General features: G+C 33.1%; 1 protein-coding gene across 2 annotated transcripts in view; it reads left to right on the top strand.

Moving 5' to 3' along the window:
• The first annotated feature begins 5,654 nt into the window (after window positions 1–5,654).
• LOC149478932 (uncharacterized) overlaps window positions 5,655–12,552 on the top strand; it is a 66,744-nt gene continuing 59,846 nt past the window's right edge. For both annotated transcript variants that reach the window (XM_089708726.1, XM_089708725.1), the window contains exon 1: window positions 5,655–5,921. The gene's annotated coding sequence lies outside the window, so the exon portion shown is untranslated. The remainder of the gene's footprint in view (window positions 5,922–12,552) is intronic.

The following is a 12,552-nucleotide window of genomic DNA, read 5'->3' as shown; positions in this document are numbered from 1 at the left end:
TAGATAAATTTTGAAAACGAGCCAATAATGTGATAAACTTTTAAAACAGTAGTGTTGCCTAATATTACTTTTAGAACATTAGCGATAGGTATATCGTAACGGCGTGTTTTGAAGCTTTGAATTTAACCCCAGCATTTTGTCATAGGTCATATTGCAATAAAGGCCAAAATTATGTATCTATTCCACATTTCCAAACATTGTTATCTATGGAAAATATCGTCCACTCAGAGCTTTCAACTTCCTTAAAACTGGTTGCATAAATATAATGTTTCTAAAATATGTTTTGGAGATTATAAACCAATATCTAAATTTAGTTTTTGAGAAAGCTTCCTAATCCTGATATAAGAATTTAGAAGCCAGTTGTGAGGCTTTATTATTTTTAATCCATTTGAATAGGTACTAATTTTATCTATCTAAAGTAGTACAGAACTGTTGAAATTAAATACAGGAAGAATTTTTAGAATATCGTATGTAAATGTAATTATTAAAAGCTCTTGAATTCATAAGGTCGCCAATCAAATTCTTTATATCTTGTTGGAATATTCGTATTTTTAAACATTTAATTTATATTGATTAGATGATAAACATTAATCTTTGGTGTCATGACATCGTTATAACAAAAATGTAACTTATGAATAAAACATAACATTTTTGTGGACCGGTTCGAAGATTCAACAGGTTAACCTACATGGGGAAACTTTCTTCATGCTTATAATAATTTGTGGCGAAAACCTGTCAAAGATGCTGATTGAACGTTAAATTCCTTTTTGGTGTGGATCATAGAAATCTAAATAACAAGACACTAGAAGTCGTAAGCGTGCGTGACCTTGTCGCCACTCAGGTGATTTTCACATCACCAGTGCATTCGTCACTGTTCAGTTGCTCTGGAGACGTATGAGTGTATACATGGTGTGTTTCAGCAGTTCCCATTGCGGAAATTCTTCCACAAGTTGTAATTATACTTATAAAGGAATAATATTTCATCGGAAAATATTTTTTTTTAGAATTAATGCCGTTTTTCCTTAAAATTATAGAATATTTACAAGTATTACGAGTGTCACCATAGTAATCGAAATAACAATGAATGACACAGTCGACCATTCTTATTATCACGTTTGTTCGTATTGGAGCAAAAAGTCTCATATACTTAGGGATGTTATTCTAAAATAAACCGTAAATTCGTGCGTTAGGATACATATTCAAAAGCTTAATTTAATAGTTAAGTTAGTTTTCACTAAAATCAAGCTGTCCAATAAAAGGCATAGTTTACTTGTGTGTACTGTTTAGCTTTCGGTTTGAATGTGTTGATTTTGGCGACAGCGGTTTTCATACGAATTATGACATTATAGCACTTCTATGTGTCTTGTTATTTAGATTTCTATGGTGTGGATCTTCCTAACCAGTTATATTATTTCGTAGTAAAGAATGACGGTAGTAACTAAAATGAATAGGTTTGATTTGTAAATTCGCCTTCTCTATCAGCCTAGATATTTGACATCCTACTTTTATGAACAATGTAAAAACTGGGTTTTCCATTTATTTTATTTTTTTCCATTTTCAAGCTTATATTTACGAAAGCTTTTTGCTGCTTATTTTATGAAGCAGGAGTTATCTAGCTTATAGGTTTAAGAGCCATTCATCTGGTGGAATTGATTTAAGTCATGGTTAATAAGTAATTCTGGCTCATACATGATAATATCAGTCACATTAAACGAAGCACTCCACTACAATAAAATGTAGGTATGATTGAAATTTCTAGATGCCTACAAGAATCTTGTGGATTGTGACCATCGCAAGGAACGAGTTCCAGCATTAGAACGCCGAAAAGTATTCATCACAATTAACCCGTAAATAAGCCCTATATTTCTAAACATGATTTTACAACCCTCCATTGAGAGTCTCGTCTCTTGAGCCTTGAGCATCGTCGTGAGGTGGCATGTCTTTCGGTGTTTTATAGGTTACATTTCGGTGAGTGTGCGTACGGGTTGCACAACCTTATCCCTTCATCTCCATTCCTCAACCGCACTTCGAGACGTGGCGAGGGATTCTATCCTTATGTTGTAGATATCCCTCCTATTAGAACACGTCGCTTCGAGTCATCTTTCTTAATGAAAACGGCTAAGGAATGGAACTCTCTCCCTAGCTCCATATTTCCCGCACAATACAATCTGGACCTTTTCAAATCGAGTGTGAACAGGCTTCTTCTAGGCAGACGTGCATCCAAGTAGACCACATCGCCGCGCCGCTTCCCATCAGGTGGGATCGTGGTCAAACGTCTGCCTATTCATTAAAAAAAAAAAAAAAATTAAAAGAGGAGGTTCTACGCCGTAGAAACTTGCTTTTCAAATTCCGAATCGATGGTAAATGGTAAAACTATGTTATGACGATCGAAAAGAGCTTCTAGAAGAAGTCTAATTGAATAATTAATTATTCAATTAGACTTCTTCTAGTTGTGTTAATGTTTGAATTTGTTGACTTGCAACAGTTTCCCATAATGAAATGCCGAAATCTCAAAGATAACGGAATATATCTTTGATCCTATTGATATTCAGTTAACAAAATGAGTTGGACATAAACACTAAAGCTAAACAGTCGTGACCGGCAACCACGATGAAACCCATGTTTTACCATATGGCGTGCTGCCAGTTCAATGATGCTCTTTTGTTAATAGTATTTGTATCGATAGGTACGTGTCAACAGATTGTATGATATACCTACTTAATAAAAGGATTAAATATATTCTACGACTTTTATCAGCAACAGTAGTAGTAGGTAATATTCAAAGAGACCGGTTACAAAAATTATTTCACCGTTGGGTTTGTACGTGATCCCTGAATGCTATAGGGTTAAGGGTATGTTATTTGTAACAATTGTAACAGAGAAATTATCATCACTTATGACTACTACTACTACTACTCTAGCAATTTTAAAAATTCTTTGAGAAAGCTTCATTCTACCGAATAAATGGGTTATATTTTTTATGGGTGGATTATGTTTTATTATGACAGGATAATTTTAATAAAGTTTAATAGTTTTACTCTTAAGATGGTCGGAGATTGTTGAATTGCAAGCTTTTCTGTTATCTCTTTAAAAACCGGCCAAGTGCGAGTCGGGCTCGCGCACAAAGGGTTCCGTAGCAGCAAATATAATAAATTACAGTTAAATCAACCTATCTCAAAAACTATAAGAGATACTTTGATCAAACCAAAAATCGTTGAAAGAGTTAATTAGCATGCATCACCTCTATTTTTTTTAGAATTTTATACCCCGTAGTTATAAAAATAGAGGGGGGGGGGACATACTTTTTACGACTTTGAGAGCTGATATCTCAAAAACCGTTCACTTTAAGAAAAATGTTTTTTAGAAAACTTTATATCATTTTAAAAGACCTTTCCATTGATACCCCACACGGGTATGTACATCGAAAAAAAAAATTTCATCCCTCAGTTACATGTATGGGGGGCCCCACCCCCAATTCTTTTTTTTACTATTTAGTGTCATATTTTTGTAGCGGTTCATACAACACATATTCCCATCAAATTTCATCACTGTAGTACTTATAGTTTCCGAGTAAATCGGCTGTGACAGACGGACAGACGGACAGACGGACAGACGGACATGACGAAACTATAAGGGTTCCGTTTTTGCCATTTTGGCTACGGAACCCTAAAAATGGCGCCTTAACGACTCGTAATGTTCTGCGTGCAATGTCTCAATTTGCCATTCAAGTCGACAATAAGTTGTACGTAACTATTTCAAAACTATCGTAATATTAATGCCTTTTATGATTTGAAGTTTCTACTCTTGGAAATAAATTGAATAAGGTCTGCGCGATTTGTTATAGAGGTAATTAAATCTAAAAATCTAGACATTATAAATGCTATTAATTCATAGATACCTAACATAAACTGCGTGAAATAAGTGCTAACTGCTAATATTGGTTAACTCTAACTGTTGAGGGTCAACTTTGAATATTGGAAATGGCATCCGTTTTGAAAACAGAATAACCGATAGGTCAGTTTTTTTTGTTACCAATGTTCGAAATCCACTGTGATTCTAAGATCAATGAGAGTCTAAATAGAAGTATTTTTAACTTATAATGAACAAATTGTAATTGTTTTATTGAAGGGTTGTAAAACGTTCCCTATGTCTACCTATTACGCAGAAATTGGAAAGCTTATTGTGTTTTAATAGCATGTTCACGGTCACGTTTTTATAATGAATGAACTCATGTTAGTCCAACTTGAAGTGAAGAAACGTGCGTGCCTCACCTAACACATTAGTTTAGTTAGAAGTGTGATGTAAATTATGTTATCATCGTACAAGAAAACATTGGTAGGAATGAATATAGCTAACTAAACATATCAATTCAAGAGCTACCTGTGTTTTTATCTTGTTTTTATATAAAATATAAAATCTATAGTTCGACTATTCGTTTCCCGTCAGTTTTATGTTTATTAAAAATTGGTTGCAAAATGCGATTGTATTCACAAATCAATGAGAATATCATTGTCACAAATTAAATTATGTTTTGCAATTATTATTATATGTGTTACTTATAATATTTATTGTTTGCTCATATTATTATGCATAGAATTTTTGTGATATAAGTAGATATTATAATCGTACCTAAATACCAGGAGACCGAGAGAGGAAAAAGGCTAGGTAAGTATTTAATAATTACCTACTTTCTTTTAAATATTGTAATTGAGGATTGAGGACGTAACTACTGTACTGATTTCATAAAAAAATTTGTAAGCAACATTATGAGAATAATATACATTCTGTAAGACGACAGAATATTGATTAAGATTCCAGTAAAAGTAAAATACCACCTGATTTATAGCAAATACCTAACGACTGCTATGAATAAAATTAAAAGTTGCAATTAAATGACATCATTCATAACACAAGACCTTTAACTATCCTGTCTACATAAATAAAACATGGCTAGATCATTCAATAACATGCGGATAAAAACATTTCAAGAAAAAAATCAAAACCAGTTATCGTATGGAGCTTCACAAAAAATCTGTTCAAAGTTCAATATTCAAGTCTCAAGATTATACGTGCCTAATATTTAGATAATTGGATACTTGTGCCAATTGCTGAGTTTTTGCGCTCATCTGTCATTGGAGAACAATCCATCGCATGAATGTGGAATAGTTAGATGGAGCGTAGAGGTATCTCTGTGTGTATACGATGCCGAATATCGAGGCCGGGGTCCGTACCGCCATACTGCGATGAATGTGCTTGGACTGACCCTGCTTGATACTTAAGGGTGAGCTTTTGCTTCATAATGTGTAAAATGGTGAAATGTTGCTCTTTATTCTGTTTAAAAAAAAATTAAATCTAAATTAAACATTGAATATTTAATAAAATATTAAATAGGTGCAAAAAACACAAGGCTGAATAAACAGCAATACATATTAATCCTTCCTGTCTTATTTCCGTGACTCATATTCAAAATGTTTTATTTAGATCAGAAAAAAACAATTGAAGAATAGAACATTAAACTATAATATTCACCAAATAATAAGTGGAAAGATCCTTTAAGTAAGTGTTAAAAATAATATAAAGTATCAAAATGTTGAATCGCAGTTTCAAGTAAGTAAAGGTAAGCTCGGCGCGGGCGCAGCGTGTGACGTGTCTCCACTTCTCTTCCTCTAGTAAACCGCGGACAGTTGCGCGAACTTGACGTGTGCTCGGAACATACGACCGATAAAACTAATTACTGCTAATTGGTGTTACATTACGCAGTGTGGAATTGATTTTAAAATTCACGAGATTTACGTCTATCAAACACGCGCCCGAAGCTCAAAATCGTTTGCGAGGACAGTGAAGTTTCGTTTTCAGTGCACTTTATTACTTTTGGTAAAATTTTGTGAATTTTGGAAGTTCGCGTGCTAACGGACGGATTGGTAAGTGGTTGTTGCGTTATAATTGCCATAACTCAGGAGATTTCGGCTGTCGAATCGGTGTTGCATGTAAACGAGTGAAGTAAATTACTAATAAAAAGTTATTGCGAAATAAAAGTAAGGCGATGTTCACTTTCCTTAAGATAACTTGTTTGCGAAAAAGGTTGACAGCTTTGTGTACGTAAGTGAAATTGTATTGGAGTAGAATGAAGCTTAAAGGCTTAAAAGTAAGGTGTAAAAATAGCCCACAGCGCGTTGACCTCTTCACCTCAGATTTTCACAGCAGTGGCGGTATATGAGTAACTGTATCGAAGCCTTATCCAACGCCTAAGCGTATTTTGAAATGTAACGCACCTTGCCTTGTAAGGTGTATGGGATTGAACGCTTTATATATTTTGGATTAATAAATTATACCTAACTGTTTTACTGCTTTATCTTGGATAAACGTCTCGTTTATCTACCCGCTAAGATGTAATTATTTGTATCGTTTGAATCATAAATGTAAGCAGGGGCTGTCAACTTTTTTGTGATATAGAATATTTTGTTTTGTTGATGTTTGTTTTTAATGTCAATAACAGCTTTCATAAGTTAAAAAAAAACAATTTAGGTACCTACCTACCTCTAGGTAATTTATTTTAGCAACTATTTTATTTAAGGATTTAATGGGCCTAATAATTATCAGTATCGCACCTGAATTCAAATTAAAATATCCATGTAAGGTAGTTCAAATGTCTGTTTTTCAAGCGCCGCGGTTTCAGTACGTATTAATCAGTTCTTTAAAGAAACGAATCTTCAATGGCGGCGCTTATCATTCCCTCTCGCTCACACACGGCCGTACGGTATGCAAAAAAAAATGGAAAAATAAAATGACTAAAATGTATTTGATTTTCCCTATAATAGTTTTTATCATAAATTTACAATGACAATTATGCATTTGTGAAAGTAAATAATGTTTTATTGGAATTTGACAAAATATGTTCTTTGGGAAAAGTTGTTCAGTTTTATGGGCATATTACAAGTATTATGGGGATTTTATTACATTCTGTATACGTAAATATGATAATTCATATAAATACACAAATACAATAACAAAAAAGTTTGCCAACAAACAATTTGAAATAATTAATAAAATAATTATCAATTTACGTTATTTTTATTTTCTTTTTTGCTGATCCTACCATCTGTCAAAGTCAGCTTTGGCCGCCATTGAAGATTCGTTTCTTTATTGAACTGACTTAATAAACGAAGCAGAGGGTCTGCATAAAGTAATTATCCACTTGTACGTACACATTTCATACGTACGTAATACGTATTTAAACATGTACAATTAGAAGCTTTTTCCTTTCACTACAAAAATAATTAGAATAATTAGTTAGTTATGACCAAAGTCAATCGGAGATGCTGAAATGAATTATGTACTTACAAGTTACATTATAACATCTGAATTAGGTATGTGTAAGTGAAGGAAAATCTTATTTATATGTATCACACAAAGAAATATACCTATACCTAAATAAGATTTTCCTTCACACAAAGAAATCACAATCCGATAAGATCTTATCGCTCTGGAAAACATAAGTATCTACCTACATATTATGATTTGGTAGGCACATAAACAATATAGGTATACCTAATCTAAACTACCTATATGCTATTTATAGTATCAGAGATTCAAATTATAAATCTTTATATTATTTATTAATATACCTATTGGTTTACCTATAATTTGAAATTATTCTTAAATGAATTACAAAATACGAACCTTTGTAAATCACGAAATTTTGTAAATTTATACAACCTGTTTTTAAAGGTTATTATGAATTGGGTAAAGTTAAGTATTTTTCTTAACTCGACGAACGTTTATGTACCTACGTATTTTTTTAATTGTTTAACTTCAAAAAATCAATTTATACCTAAGCATTACCGAAAAGTATGTAAAAGTATTAAATTCTATTTTTTATTCCGACAGGTAGTCGGTATGTAGGTACTTAAAATGTTTTACTTTGTCTCGTTCTGTCTTTTTTAAGGATTTAAACAAAACATATTGCAATTTAATTCGAGCATAAAATATTATTGTCCGAAGGCTACAAAACAAACAAAAAACAACATTAAAATCTGTTAAAAAGTAGAGATTTCTGGACATATTAATACTTAGATCTTTAGATGCATCTTAACATAACAATCTATACATATAATAAAATCGTAGGAAAGTCAAAACTGTACATTGAATATTTTTTTAAAAGAATACTTGGGCCGTAATCTATAATCGATATAGAAGCCAAAAACATAGTTTTTAGAATTTTTGTCTGTTTGTCTGTTTGTCTGTTTGTCTGTATGTTTGTCCAGGCAAATCTCGAAAAGTACTGCATAGATTGACTTCAAATTTTGCATGAATATTACTAACAGGTCGGGTGAGGCTTTTTTAAACATATTATCATGCTATCACCTCCGGGGGAGGAGCTGTGAACCTTTATTTTTCTTACGTATTCCGTGTACTACGACAGCGTACAATCTAAAGACTCATATTTAAATGTTGTTTTTGAGTAAGCCACGCTATTATCTAGCTTTACACTATAAAAACTACGTCATTTATGTAATTTTGGCAGAGAAACAGTTAAATTAATCTTAGCAGTATAAAGACTAATTAGAAACAGCGCCATCTATGAAGTGTTATAAAAATCAAACACGTTAACTATTGGAAAATTTGTTTTTGAGTAAGCCACGCTATTTTCTAGCTTTACAGTTGAGACTATAAAAACTACGTCATTTATGTAATTTTGGCAGAGAAACAGTTAAATGAATCTTAGCAGTATAAAGACAAATTTGAAACAGCGCCATCTATGAAGTGTTAGAAAAATCAAACACACGTTAACTATTGGAAATTAATAATCAAATCACGCATATATAAATGTTGTTGACAATATCTAGATTGACACTATAAAAATTATGCCATTTAAGTAACTTGGGAAGAGAAACATAGTTTAAAGAATGTAAGTTGTATAATGTTAATTTTGTAACAGCGCCATCTATGAGATTTCGTAACAATCAAATCAATTTAGATGTTAACACTACTGAATAAACAGTTGGAAATTAATAATTTAAATATAATTATGTTATTTATTTAACTCTTTAGCCCATATCTTCCCTTCCCTATAAGGTATATTTCGTGTAAATAATAAATATACTACATTTTTTTAAAGTGAGGGTAGATGTTTATTATTTTAAGTAAAGTAAAACTAGACACCATTATCATTGACGGTTAGGTATCTGATTATAATATTTATCGTTATGGCTATCGAGGTACCGACCGTACTGGGACCAGAGTACATGATACAGTTCATCATCCGGGATTGCTAAGAGCATTTTAACACTGAAAAAGATGTTTTCTTTGAATCGTAGTTGCTTCATTTATTTATTTTTAATCATTTTACATAATATTTTTTATATTTTATAAATATAATATCATTTTCATTATTTAAGTAGATAAAATAAATTATGTAACGGTTTTATAAGAAAACACAGTATATTTATTAGGCGACGGTGATTTCTTCCAGGCAAAAGATATTCATCAGCTCAATAAAACTGAATAGTATGTTGTTAGTTATTCTTTAGATTCACAATTGTAATGAGCATTTCCGCAAGCAAGTTGTATCGTAGTTTAGATATATCATAGTTTTGACATATTAAAGTTCCAACAAAACCCTCAAATTTTTGAGCAGGGTTGAGCAAGATAATTTGAAAAATGTGCCGTGTTAAGTATTATAGAAAAGGTTAGTTCGTTGGTAATTATTATTTCTTCTTCATTTACATGTTGTTAGTAAAAATAAACTTTGACTGACAGTCAAAGTATATTTTAACTAATACTACTTAATATCTATTATACCTACTTATGTTCAGTATTTATCTGTATTATTCATCATCATCAGCCCATATACGTTCCCACTGCTGGGACACGGGCCTCCTATGAGGGTACAGGCCATAATCCACCACGCTGGCCAAGTGCGTGTTGGCGGATGACACATGTCATCGAACTTTTTAATTCTTCGACATGTCGGTTTCCTCACGATGTTTTCCTTCACCGTTCGAGCAGTGGTGATGTTACAACATGCGCAGATAAATTGAAAAATCAATTTATTTCCTGCGCGCTCGCCTGGTCTCGAACCCCGGACTTATCGATTCGAAGTCCGAGTTCTCACCACTGAGCCACCACAGCTTATCTGTCTATTGCTTGGTAATTAATATATTTTCATGTCGTATACCTAATTATAAACATAAGTTTGATGTGTAATTAGTTGGATTTATTTTTACACACTCACAGACTTATATTTTATGTTAAAAGAGTGTTAATAGTGTAAATCATGATATTTTTTCACAATTAATCCATCAGTCCTCGGAATCACAGACACAATAGATAACACGACTCGACAAAAAAATTTTCGTTCTTTGTCCTAAAGTTTATACTATTATTTTCCAGTTAGTTATGCACAAAAACGAAAAGAAAATACCTTTTTTCGGTATAAAGTTTGCTTTTGTGATAGTTATAATAATAATACTCATTTTTCAATTTTTTCATAAATTTTAATTGATTTTAATATTTTTAAAAAGACCACGCGGTGAGAGTGGGTTATTAACATTTACAATGTGCCGCTAGATGGCACCCGAGTGATAAACAACCATCAGGTGTTATTTTACAAGCCCAGAATAACTTAAAATGTCGTCACGAAAGTGCAAATACGATGCTGATGCATTTTGTTTTATATGTGGTCAATTTATTAAAGTTCGAGACGTGAAATATGAACTAAAGACATCTCACGTTCTCTGTGAAGCCTATGAAGCATATTTTGACTGTCCTGTACGGAATCAAGATAAGCCATGGGCTCCACATGTTGCTTGTAGTTATTGTAAAAGGTGTTTGGAAGGTAAGGCAAATTACAAATTACAAATTTTAAGGCCATGGGCTGCAAGATGTCATTAAAAGTACATATGCTGCATGCTCATTTGGATAAATTTAAAAACAATATGGGAGCCTATTCCGAAGAGCAAGGAGAACGTTTCCATCAGAACATCATGAATTTTGAACAACGCTATCAAGGCCAATACAATGAAAACATGATGGGCGACTATATTTGGGGTTTATTGAGAGAAAGTAGCTATGAACATAAAAGAAAAAGTGTGCACTTTTAAGTTATTTCCCACTTTTCTGTAAGCTAATTTGATAGTAAAACTTAATAAAAATAATAAACATTTTTATTTCAATAGTTATATTTTCAATCCAAAATTAAAATCCGAGATTTTTAAAAATTTCGTTCAATCAGTCTTCTAAGCACAAAAGCAAAGTTTTTCATGCCATATATTTTTTTTCCGTCTAATTACGACCTAAACTACCAAATTTAATGCTTTGCAATCAAAGTCAAATTTCATGGTGACCCGTTGTAATCTATTGTGTCGTGGCCCGATCGGGGCTTACGGTGGTCAATGGGTTAATAATAATCCTTTTTTCTAATGGTGTTGGCATTAAATTAAACCGCGCTGTCGTTTCGTTCACAAAAAGTGATGTTATGAGGAGCATATTCGGTCCTCATATCATAAAAAATCTGTGCGAAAACAATAAACACGTGTGAGGCCCTCACGGCAGATCGGGGCGGTCTGACGCGAAGTGGGGACAGCGTTGTCACTGTATCACTCTTGCCACGCTGTTCAACAGACTTATTCGATAGTTCAGTTTTGTGTTAAGACCGCTGTGACAACCAACCCGTGAGATAACCAAATCCGGTCTCCCCTACTATCCCGTGAGACCGAAACCCTCACTGAGAGGGTATGACGTCTCACAGCTGATCGCAAACGGCATATTGTACTATCCCGTGAGACCGAAACCCTCACTGAGAGCGGAATTACGTCTCACTACTGATCACGACAGTCATATTTTATCTCGAGAATCTGAAACTTTTCTCAATATGAAGACCGTTTGACAAATGATAGGGTGCATCATAATATTATTCGATCTCTTGAAGATGAACATGAGTATAAGCAATGACTAGAGTAGGGACGCGAATATTACAATTATATGAGACAAGAACGATTAATAAGTTTGTTTAATGAAAGATTAAGAATTGAAACTATTCGGTCTCTGGAAACGGACGAATAGCGAGAGGCCGGCCGTCTTACTGCAGACAGATTTCGTCATAGTCTTAATGACTTGAGGTAAACAATCTACGAATTCGGTGGTGTGGTCTGACAAATATAAAAGTGGGTTTGCTTATAACCTCACAATTGATTACAGATCATCTTCTGTAAAGGCGTAGTATGTTCTTTTTGTAATGCTTTAAAGTGTAGTAAGGAGTCGGCTTTCATTTGAAGATACACCGGAACCTTTGAAATCACTACTTTTAGAGGAACATACTGTGCAATGTAAACTGTTATTAGACAATATTCGCTCTTATAGTAGCGCGTTTCAAATGATCCTTTGGTGCTCAATAATTATCAGAAGGTCCGTTCATGCTTACTTTTAAGATACAAGGTCAAGTTTACCATTTGATAGGATCCCTTTTGCCTGTAGGCCAACCTAAGTTTGTTTAAATAGGTATATTTTGTATTCGACTACAACGAATAGTGGAATACAAGAAATCAATATTTC

Source organism: Colias philodice, chromosome 21 (assembly GCF_061535455.1).
Source record: "Colias philodice isolate Cphi_HAF_F1 chromosome 21, ilColPhil1 Martin Lab GWU primary, whole genome shotgun sequence".
Taxonomy (NCBI): Eukaryota; Metazoa; Arthropoda; class Insecta; order Lepidoptera; family Pieridae; genus Colias; species Colias philodice.
This window is presented reverse-complemented; position numbering and strand designations above follow the sequence as displayed.